Genomic DNA, 10,729 nt, shown 5'->3' on the forward strand with positions numbered 1-10,729 from the left:
CCGGGCATGTCACCAGGAAGCCGGAGACACTTCACAGGCATGAAGCGCCCCCGCATTTTAATTCTCGTTAGCAGAGCCTTTTTCAGACCTCACTACCCAATTAGCAATTAGCCAGCCTTTTACGTGGAGACCTTTGCTGTGGTGTGTGATCTTGGCCTGATTTGTATGCAGTTTGTGCAGACGCTGATAAGAGCACCCGGAGTGCATGTGCAGTTTTTTAAATTTAATTTTATGATGCCAGGACCGCTGCAGGGCTGGGGGAAATAACATGGCCTGTCTTCAAAAGGAGATCTGTACACCAAGCACAGCAAAATGTGTAGGACTGCGCTTTTTTGTGCAGGCAGGTAATTTGCTCCCTGACTAATCTGCAGAGATAGGGAGAAGTTCAGAAAAAGCACTTACACAAAGAACAAGCTTTAGCTTGGAGGCTTGTCAAAAAACCTGAAGAAATTAACACCAAGGTGTAATAGCTGGAACAGACGAGGATCAGCACCAACCTCGCAGGGGATGAGGAGATGTGTGTGTACACGTTTGCTTATGAGTTCATTTTGAGCAAGCTATTTCACCAGTGTATGTGTATATGTGTGTGTACATGCATCTGAGGATAATTAGTTTAGTGGGGTGATATAAGACATAAGTAAGAGTGTTGTTACACTGAAGTGTGTTTGTGTGTGTGTGTGTGTGTTGGATGAGAAGTTGAGTGTAGGCGGAGGCTGAATGAGGTTAAAAATTGAAGTATGAACTGCACTTGCAGATATTAGCAGCCAAATCTAAAACATGTTTTACACACTTCACAAAAAGCAGGCAACATAAATCAGTGATTTTGTTTTTCCTGGCAATGCAAATCAGTTTTAGTTCTACAAACAGATTTTTGGAGGAAGAGCTTCTGGAGCAACATCTTTGCCTGCACTTGGTAAACGGTCAAACTGGCAAATAAGCTTGTATGAAATTGATGGTCAGCAGGTTTACTAGCAAGTGCCTGCTGGTCTCATGCTTTAAGTCAGTGTTGGGCTTTTAACCAAGATAACAAAAATGTCAAGTGTGTCTTAAAACAACAGTCAGGTGTCCATATGAACAGTGAAATACGTTTTCCTCTCTGTAATCATTCCTCCTGTTCATACTGAATATTAAAAGATCTCCTTCAAATGTGCTTTCAATGTAAGTGATGGAAAATCCAAAGTTTGTCTACACGTCATTTTGCGCAAAAATGCATTTCAAAGTTGATGTGAAGCTTATATGAGGCTTCACCAGTCTGAGTTTGTCATATCAAGTTACAGTCTTTTTATCATCAAATTCCCTCTTTGTGTTTCCTTGGACAGTGTTTCCCTGTTGAGCTGCGGTGGAAGTATAGTAACAAAAAGAGGGACTTTGGCACTAAAAAGACTGTAACGTTGAAAGATATCTACTTGATTTGACTCATTTGGACGCTGAAGCTTCATATTAGCTTCAGATAAACTTTTAAATACATTGTTGCACAGAAGGAGGACTGTGGATTTTGTCCTCCATCACTTACATTGTAAGTGCATTATGAGGGAATCTTCTAATGGTCAGTATGAACAGGAGGAATGATTACAGCAAGAAAAACAGGTTTCAATGTTCATTTGGGCTCCTGACTGTTGGTTTAAGACAAACTTGAAAAATTCTGAACCCGTCCTTTAATCAAGTGCTTTGAGTGACAAACATGACAAAAAATCATTCATAAAAACAATGCTTTTGTTAGCAGGATTTGTACCAATTAAATACACAATGAACATTTCGCAGAATAAAAACATGCTTACTATGGTGATGCAGCTGGACCTGCTGCATATATACAATCTAAATGGCTGAGTTGCTCCACTAATGACAATACATGAATAACATCAACATCAAACATCAGGTTCATGTGTGAACATCAAGCTCTGCTCTACACAGAGGCTACACATTGTTAGCTCTACTGGCATTTTTATTGGAGATATTTATATTCAGAAAAAACCAGGCTATAACAGAGGCATCAGGAGCGCTTTGAACTATCAATGTCTCCTGCAGCAAAATTCATTCTTCTATACTTGAAGATAAACAGTGGAACAAGGCAGAGTTCTCTCAATAGGAAAATGAGTGCTAATATCCATACTTATCTATTTTAATGTGTATCATCTGGTCAAGTGAATATTTCCTTCATAATACAGTTGCTGATCACCAAATTCTGCTTTTATTGTTTTATTGTTGAACTCAAACACCACGGCACCTAAATTGAAGATCAAACTTTTAATGAAAATTTAAAAATGCTGCAAAGTACCAACTTAAAGTCCTCCTCCACTGAAAAATAATTTTTTTCTTGTTCCTGCAGTTGAATGAGCTTCACTATGCGGAATGATGTATTTGCAGAGTTTATTTTCATATCCATCTGCTGCAAGTGGAAAGTTTCTCCGTGCTCACTGAAATTCTGATTTTAAGCTCCTACGAGCAGGATTTGTGACATCACAACTAGTTTGGAGCCAATCCTGGTCCAGTATGCAATTTACACAAGTGTGATGCGGAAACTTGAAGCCTCCAGTGCACAAACACTGAGAATGGACTTTACAGTGAAGAAGGAGACATCTTGTGCCCTGCATTTCAACATTGACAGTGAAATATATTTGTTTTATATTATATTATATTATATTATATTTCTTTTAAGATTGTGGATTTTTTATGAGGGAGAAGCAGAGTATTTATATATATCTTAATACATGTCTGGAGGGGATTGTAAAGAGTAAAATAGTTGTTGGCTGAGTGTGAACTTTTAAGAGCAGTTCTCAAGTGATTACATGATGTATGCTCAGAGAAAGAATAGCCAATCAGACATATGACGTCTGTCACAATATCCACACTTGCAATATTTGCAAGTAGCTGTAGCCCAAGTGCCTGTTAAGACTGTAAGAGTGTAGAGGTTTATCAGAACATACTGGGACATTTTACAAGCTGCATTCAACATGTTTCTCCTAATTACAGTAGCAGCATTTCTCAATATTTTCCAGCTGCAAATGAAAACCATAGATCTTCAAAGATGTTAGCAGAGAAAACACAGACAAACAACTTAAGACTTCATGTTGACACAAACACTGCAGAGGGACTTTCAGGTAATGTTGTGCTAATTGAGGTCATAAGCAGGTACCTGGGCAGAGAGTGGATGTAAACTCACCCAGGCATAAAAGACAAATAATGACACAAGCGACACTTACACAGTCTATTCCAACAAAAAGCCAACTTTGACTGAAAGAGTATAATAATTGAAGGAAATGCAGAATGGGTGCAGACCAAATTATGAAAGAAATTACACTGATAACTATTACTACTATTAATTATTTCTGATGCCTTACTGATCCTTCACATGCCTCTTTTACAAATCTATTTTGATGACTACAGGGATCTTCAACTGGATTTTTGTTTAACACGAGCATCCATCAACTCCTTTCTTACGTCACTGCCCAGGGAAGATAATGGCTGGGGACTTACAACTGAAGTACTCATATTTTTATATTGGCTGACCCATGGCTTGTCTTACATAGTAACGGCATGGGCATTTGCATATGTTCACAAAACAGTTGCACAAATCAAACCAATGGTAAGACAGAGGAAAGTCATCCACTACTCAACCTTATGGAGGACATACTGTACAAAGTCGTTGATCAAAAATCTCATGTCAGATTGGGAGATATAACCCTTACTTAAGTAGTAAGACAGAAAAGAATCAATCTCTTTTTTGAATTCATTGCAAGGATCACCTTTGAGTCCAATGTAAAAAACTTCATCTGCAAGTTGAGAATGTATCACATGACCTTTTATCTATCAGAACAAGCCCGCCACCTTTATCAGCTGGTTTGATCACTATATCTTTCATTTCACTTATCGTCCTCAGTGTGGTTCTTTCCACAGCTGTCAACCTTTTTGTCTTATTTCAAACATTTCATCAGTTCCTTTTGACCAGTTTACAAAATGTTTGAATGCAGGCTTTAGAGGGAGGACAAAAAGTACTCTTGACCCGTAGTGCATGAGGGGTCTATACATCTGCATGTTAGCTTTGTTATAGAAAAATTTCAATTTCATACTGCAAAAATTTGAACATTTCAACTTTGGTATGAAAGGGATTCACAGGGGTAGAGGGAACAGATGACTAACCTTTATTCGATATGAGGTGTTGAGAGTGTGATCACTAAGACTGAAGATCAGATCTGAGTTGTGATCTGAACAGTCCCAAAATAGTATTAACAACCATGTACATTCTCAGTTTCTGATGAACCAACTGACAGACAAACCAAAGCATGACGTTCTAGGTCCATTTGATTTGGACAAATAGTTATTTAGTTTCATCCTGTTGGAGCTACATTGATTAGATCAGTTTCTTTTTTCTTTGCTTTCCTTTTTGCTTGTAAAACAGCTCACTGCTATAATAAGTTAATGTAGTCCCTGTTCACTTTCATATGCCTGTTTTTATGTAATCACTGTGGCACTCTCATTAGGTCACAGTGATATTTTAAACTACATGCCTCCATGTTCTCCATGTTGAGGCCAGAACAGCAGGAGTTTGTTCTGTAGCTCCTGATATGTGCATCCATAAGCATCGCCTGTATCTGTGCAGAAAGCAAGCTGTCACTTTGTCTTAACTGGATCTATGATACATTATTAATAACCTGCCAAACAACCGGGTGGCTTGAAGCAACACATTGAAATCTCACCCAAATACAAAAGACAAAAGAATGGAGCTGGGTAGGATTTCAGCGTGCGTGTGTGTGTTTTGAATAAAGGAGGGTGTAATCTGCAATCTGCAAGTAGTGGCTCTTGATCTGGTCATAAAAGAGGAGAACAGGTTAAAGTCAAAACTGTATACCTGTCCTTGCGCAGACCAGCGGATGTGATGTTGACACAACATGTATATGCAGTGAGAGGGTTATATTAATATCTTGGGTTTTTGGAGAACCATTAATCTATACATATAATGAAAATAATATTGCTAGTAAACTTAGCATAGTATTAACAAGAGTAAACTTCTGCTTTCCAAACCTATCAAAATCCCTGCATTCACATTTCTGTCACTTCATCTGAGCAAAACCTTTATGCCTGTGTTACTTGAGCCAATCAGTCCTTGGATGCTGTTCTATAAAGTCCCCCTTCACTCAAAAATCAATTTTTCTTCTTGTTCCTTCAGTTGGATGTTGTTCTCTTCTCTGTGCAGAATGATTTATGTGCAGAGTTTGTTTTCACATCCATCTGCTGAAGGATGAAAGTGTCTCTGTGCTCACCTTAAATCTGAGTTCAACATGTGTACCTACAATCATGATTTGTGACATCACAACTAGTTTGGAGCCAGTCGTGGTCCAGTATGCAACTTACACAAGTGTGATGTGGAAACTTGAAGCCTCCAGTGCACAAACACTGAGAATGGACTTTACAGTGACGTCAGAGACATCTTTTGTCCAGCAGTGAAACTTTTGAAATGAAACAATATTTACATATTCATACATTCTGGATTTTTACATTAGATAGAAGGAAGAGATAAGAAGAAGAATTTCTAATAAGTTAATTATAAGTTAATATTTAAATGTCTTAAAACATGTGTTGAAGGGTTAAATATAATTACAATCTGGTCATTCTGTCTTTTAGACCCACCTCCTTCCCATTACCACCATGACCTCCAGGATGTCCAGAGACTTTCCATCAACCACCTGCTGGCTGAACAGCACCAGTGTCTAGACTCCATTTATATTCTTATGATATTTATCATTACTTTTATAAATTTAAATACTGCAGCTAAAGGAAGTATAAACTGAGCCTTGACAAGACCTCACCTTTAACTCTGAGATGTTGAGTGGTAATAAATCTCATACTGTTTGTCTTTACAGCACCTCACAGAATGTAACTGTTTTATATTTCCTGTCCAATCTGAAGTTATAACACAGACAGCTCTTACAGAGTATTATGATATATGTAGTGGCAACAATAGATATGAATGCAGCCATAGTTTTTGATTTACATTAAAGGGATATTCCAGCAATTTAGCATTGCACTTTCATTAAATTAGGGAACTCACAAGAGACAGATGAAAACAGAGTGGTCAGAACTGAAGAAGAAGACACTGAGATATTCTGACTTTTAGTCCCTGGGTAAAGCTCCAAAAACACTAGATCCTACATTTCCACATTTCCCATAATGCAACTCAATAGTGTCTATCTTCCTGGTAAATGCCCACGTCTTTTAAAAAATATTTTGTAAAACAAAATGAAAATTGCATGTGATGCGTCATTAACCCCGTGAGCTGCATAGCTGTAATTCATATTGTTCATACTCATATTAATTAATATATACAAACACAGCATATTCAAAAACTGGATAAGATATGAACAAACATATTTTTAGCCATATCTGCAATTTAAGTGGGTCAGCCCAAATATTTGACTTTTATGCAATGAGAATAAGAAATGTCAGCAACAGCAGAAGGTGTTTCAAATTATGCACAGTTAAGTTGATCCAATTTATTCACTATGCCAGTGACAAAGAACAGAAACAACAACACAAACACATAAAAGGTTCTGAGGCATTATGATTGATAACACTGTTCAGTGCTTAATGTGTGACTGGTCAGTGCAGTTTTAATGAGTTTGTTTTATTCATTCTCTCCAATTAATTTAAATGGAGCGATTAGGATTAAAATTTTAATAAATAGCCAAGGGAGTATGGAAGCTCTACTGGAACTGCAGTACACACACACACACACACACACACACACACACACACACACACACACACACACACACACACACACAGACAGCTGGTTTTTCTTTCTCTTGGACCATAGCAAGATAGGTTGTTAGTGACACCTGCTGGTTGACAGAAGCACATACAGATATGTGTGATGGATGTTTTCACAGATTATGAGGGAATTTCACCTGCACTTAAACCTTGCCATATCCATTAGTGGAACATGCTCACATAAGTGCTCTGAATTACCATCTCTGAGCCATTTTGATGTTGTATAATTTGACTGCTTCTAAGGTCTCTCCCGTCTTCCTGAATAAAAAAAGTTTAACTAACAAACCCGACTCCTGCTGTTCCTGTTCTAGCATGTGTTCATTCTGTTATTAAATTTGACCATGAAACACTGTGCAACTTGTGTGTAGAAATTAAAGTTATTATTCATGTTTGGTCAGTTTAAGAAGTTAGCCTAACAAAAACACAGGAACATGCATTTATTCATTCATATATGTATTTATTTAATGTAATTTGTTCTTGAGTTTTGAGATTAAATGTTAGCTTGCATGATACACATTATTTAGTTTATTTAGAGCATCACAAAGATGAAAAAGATGTGTAACATTTTTCAGTTTCAATACAGTTTTTTACAACTGGTTACCTGTGTGGTTCAACACTGAGTTTACATTTTCAAAAGTCTTCACACTCTCAACACAACAGCAACAATTATGGATCAAACTGTGACATATCTGCATTGTTTTCACACAAAAAGCATTCAGTGACTATAGTCTTCAAATGACCTGAATACTCTCTCACTCAAACACAAACAAGCAACAAAACTCTGTGGATCTGCAGCACATTTTATATGTTTATATCCTCACTTTAACACTTTTCAGTTTATCCTCAAACACTAACATGTATTCATATGGACAGCAATCTGCCAAATCATAACCACACTGAAATACATCTATATTCAACCAAAAAACAAGATGTGCTGACAGAAATAAAGTCCACCAAAGCTTTCCTGCTACATTTTTATGACTGGTTCATGTAGATACACTGTAGTATGTTCTGTAGAGAGCTAAACATCTGACTGTATTTACACAATATACACATTTCTTACATTATCAACCATTAAAAAAACTACATATACGCAATAAAAAAGTGATTTCACTTCACAGACAACCATAAAAAGATCTCCATACTGTCCATGAACAGATCTCCTCCTAACTCAGTGTTAATGTCAGAGATGGCAGAAAAAATCCACAAATCTGCATTCTATGTAAGCTGTTCAAATCCAGTGATTAACCTTAAATGGTGGAAAGGTAATCAGTAAACTGCCAGAGCTAAAACAACATTTAGGTTACCAAAATCTGAAAAATAATGTAAATTTCAGAGTTATAAAATTTAGGGATCAAGTAATGTGTAAACAACTCTTTTTCAACAGTTTTTCTGCAGAAACGGAAGTAAATGAAGCCTTGAAAATTGATACAAACAGTTCCTACAGGTGTCTCTACAACTGTAGGCCTCCATACCCTCAGTCTGTATAAAAGCTTGGAGGATGTAGTGTGATGGTCTGGACTCTTTTGCTGGATCCAGAGTTGGTGACTTGCACAGAGCGACTGGCTGCCTGGTCCAAAAGTGCTTCCACAGCATCCCGCAGAGCCATGCAGTCCCCTCTGGTCTACTCCCAGCTGATCAGGTGTTCATCCTGCAGCAAAATGATGACCCAAAACAAACCTGGGACTGTAAGTCATTATTTACAGTTATTTTGTAAATATCTTTTCTTATCAATATAAAGTTTAATGGTATAAGCAACACCTTCATTATAGTTATCTGCTTTGTTGGTTTTGTGAGCATTGTCTATTTATTCTAGCCCTGCTTTACAGTATCCTCAGTTGTGATACATACATCAAACCAAAATGTAGCAATGATTTAGTAATGTTCACATTTATGTCACTATTTCATACTTAATTCGGCTTTATGGTAACAAAATGGTAACTACTTGTTGTGTTTTTACCAATAGAGGACAATAATACATCTGTTCCAGATCCAGATCTCAACATCAGTAATGGCTGATCATGCTTTTCAAAGCATAACTTAGAAATTTCAATATAATACATATAGACAATCTACGCTGCATATGTTCACGGACTTTTGTCATATCCTTTGACAATAATATTATAGGATCTTATTGAAAACTTCAATAAAGAGCAGAAGTATAAGCTAATATACAACTCAGTGTGTGTCTTGTACTCTTCTAGTTAAGGAGAAGAGATTTGACTGTTGACTATGGCAGGTGGTCATGCAGTGGTCAAAGTTGAGGACTGCCAGTTGTACAGTGCCTGGGAGTACCAGCAGCATAACCACCCAAGTGAAACTCCGACAGAGCGCTGTGCTGGGCAGGTGCTGGTTGTGCCAATTTATTGCCAGTCAAGAAAAAAATATCCAAACAAGTATTGGATATTAAAATTTTCCACTGGTCCAACACTTTAGCTCATGAAATGATACATAAGTAATTACATAATAATTAGCCTCAATTTGCTAACATACTATGTAAGCGGGATGTGCAGAGATCCCAGTATTTGTATTTGTGTCTGTATTTGTTGAGGCAGCAAAATTATTTGTGTCTGTATTTGTATTTGAATAAAAGTGGAAAGAGGCTTAAATCCTGTTTTTGTTTTGATGACACTTTCGATTTTAGAAAATTAAAGTGTTACAATAAGTGTTCATGAATAAACTACCTTATGAAGGAGGTCCCCACACCAGGTCTTGAACTGGAGTCTCTCAGATCATAGATGACTGCGCTGACTACTGAGCTAAAACTTCACTCATCACCTCATGCAGACAGACCTCTACCTATTTATACACCCATAACACAGAGACAGCACACCGTGTAATGTGTAGGGAGGAACTTCAAAGGCAATTATTGCTTTGCACTTTTCATTTATTGCCTATTTTTTACAACCTAACTTTGTGGAAAGGAGAAGGGGAACAACAGGTTATGGAGAGTCCCTTGGGAGCACTTTGCTTGTGTCAGTAGCTCAGCTTTATCTCTGGGGAATACCCTCAACAAATAATTTTTTAAATATTTGTATGAAATAAATATTCATATAAAACCCACTATTTGTGCTTTGCCGAATAATGTATTTGTATTCGGGCACACCCCTACTATGTAGCATCCTAAATGTTACAGGCTAAATATTAGCTTGGTAACCTGTGATCATAACATTTGCCTGATGTCACAACATACCAAATTATGTTAGCATGCAAAAAGACCTTTTCTCTGCCTCCCTCCTCAGGCTAAACTTAACATTTCAGTAGTAGTAAGGATCTACAACAGGGCTGCAGCACGGCTATGGACCACAAATTATTGGTTGAAGAGAGGACACATACTGACCTACAATAATGGCTATATATCCAGAATTACTAGGTCAATATCTTAATGTTGTCGGCACAAAAAAAAGATCAGTGGTTAAATTAAAAAGGCCTCCTGGAGTTATGATAAGTTAATGTTGTATACTTAATGAGTCTTTTTCAATCATAACACACCAGACTGAGCCTGCTGTGAGCCATTAAACATCAGGAAATATACATATTCAAGGGAATCAGAAAGGTTAAATCATGTAAGAATAACAGTGGTACATTGCTGCTCTTTTGTTTTGTGTTGTGGTGCTGAAAGGGCAGCTCTTGAAAGTTACTTTATAATGAATCATTCAGTTTGTCCCAATATTCTGTACTGTTGTCACAAAAGTGTTTTCATTGTCTGAACTATTGCTGAAGACAGAAAAAAGTTGTCTTATCGTTACTCACTCTTTCTTCTCCCAATATTCTCTCTGTCTCCATTGAAAAATTGCTGCAGTGCGTTGAATTTTAGACACAATTTCCTCACTTTCAGCAAGGTCCCATTGTCAGTGATGCATTTACTGTAGGTGCGGCGGCTATTTGTATGCATTTCCATTCCCCCCTCTAAACAGCAACACCCTGAAAACTGCATGAACACAGTTTTTAGCTTTTTCTTCCA

General features: G+C 37.3%; 1 long non-coding RNA gene across 1 annotated transcript in view; it reads left to right on the forward strand.

Moving 5' to 3' along the window:
• LOC121899877 overlaps positions 1–5,825 on the forward strand; it is a 15,604-nt gene extending 9,779 nt beyond the window's left edge. Inside the window, exon 3 of the long non-coding RNA XR_006096811.1 lies at positions 5,620–5,825. This is a non-coding gene — a long non-coding RNA (uncharacterized LOC121899877). The remainder of the gene's footprint in view (positions 1–5,619) is intronic.
• Positions 5,826–10,729: the final 4,904 nt, after the last annotated feature.

The sequence above is a fragment of the Thunnus maccoyii genome, chromosome 7 (assembly GCF_910596095.1).
Source record: "Thunnus maccoyii chromosome 7, fThuMac1.1, whole genome shotgun sequence".
Classification (NCBI taxonomy): domain Eukaryota; kingdom Metazoa; phylum Chordata; class Actinopteri; order Scombriformes; family Scombridae; genus Thunnus; species Thunnus maccoyii.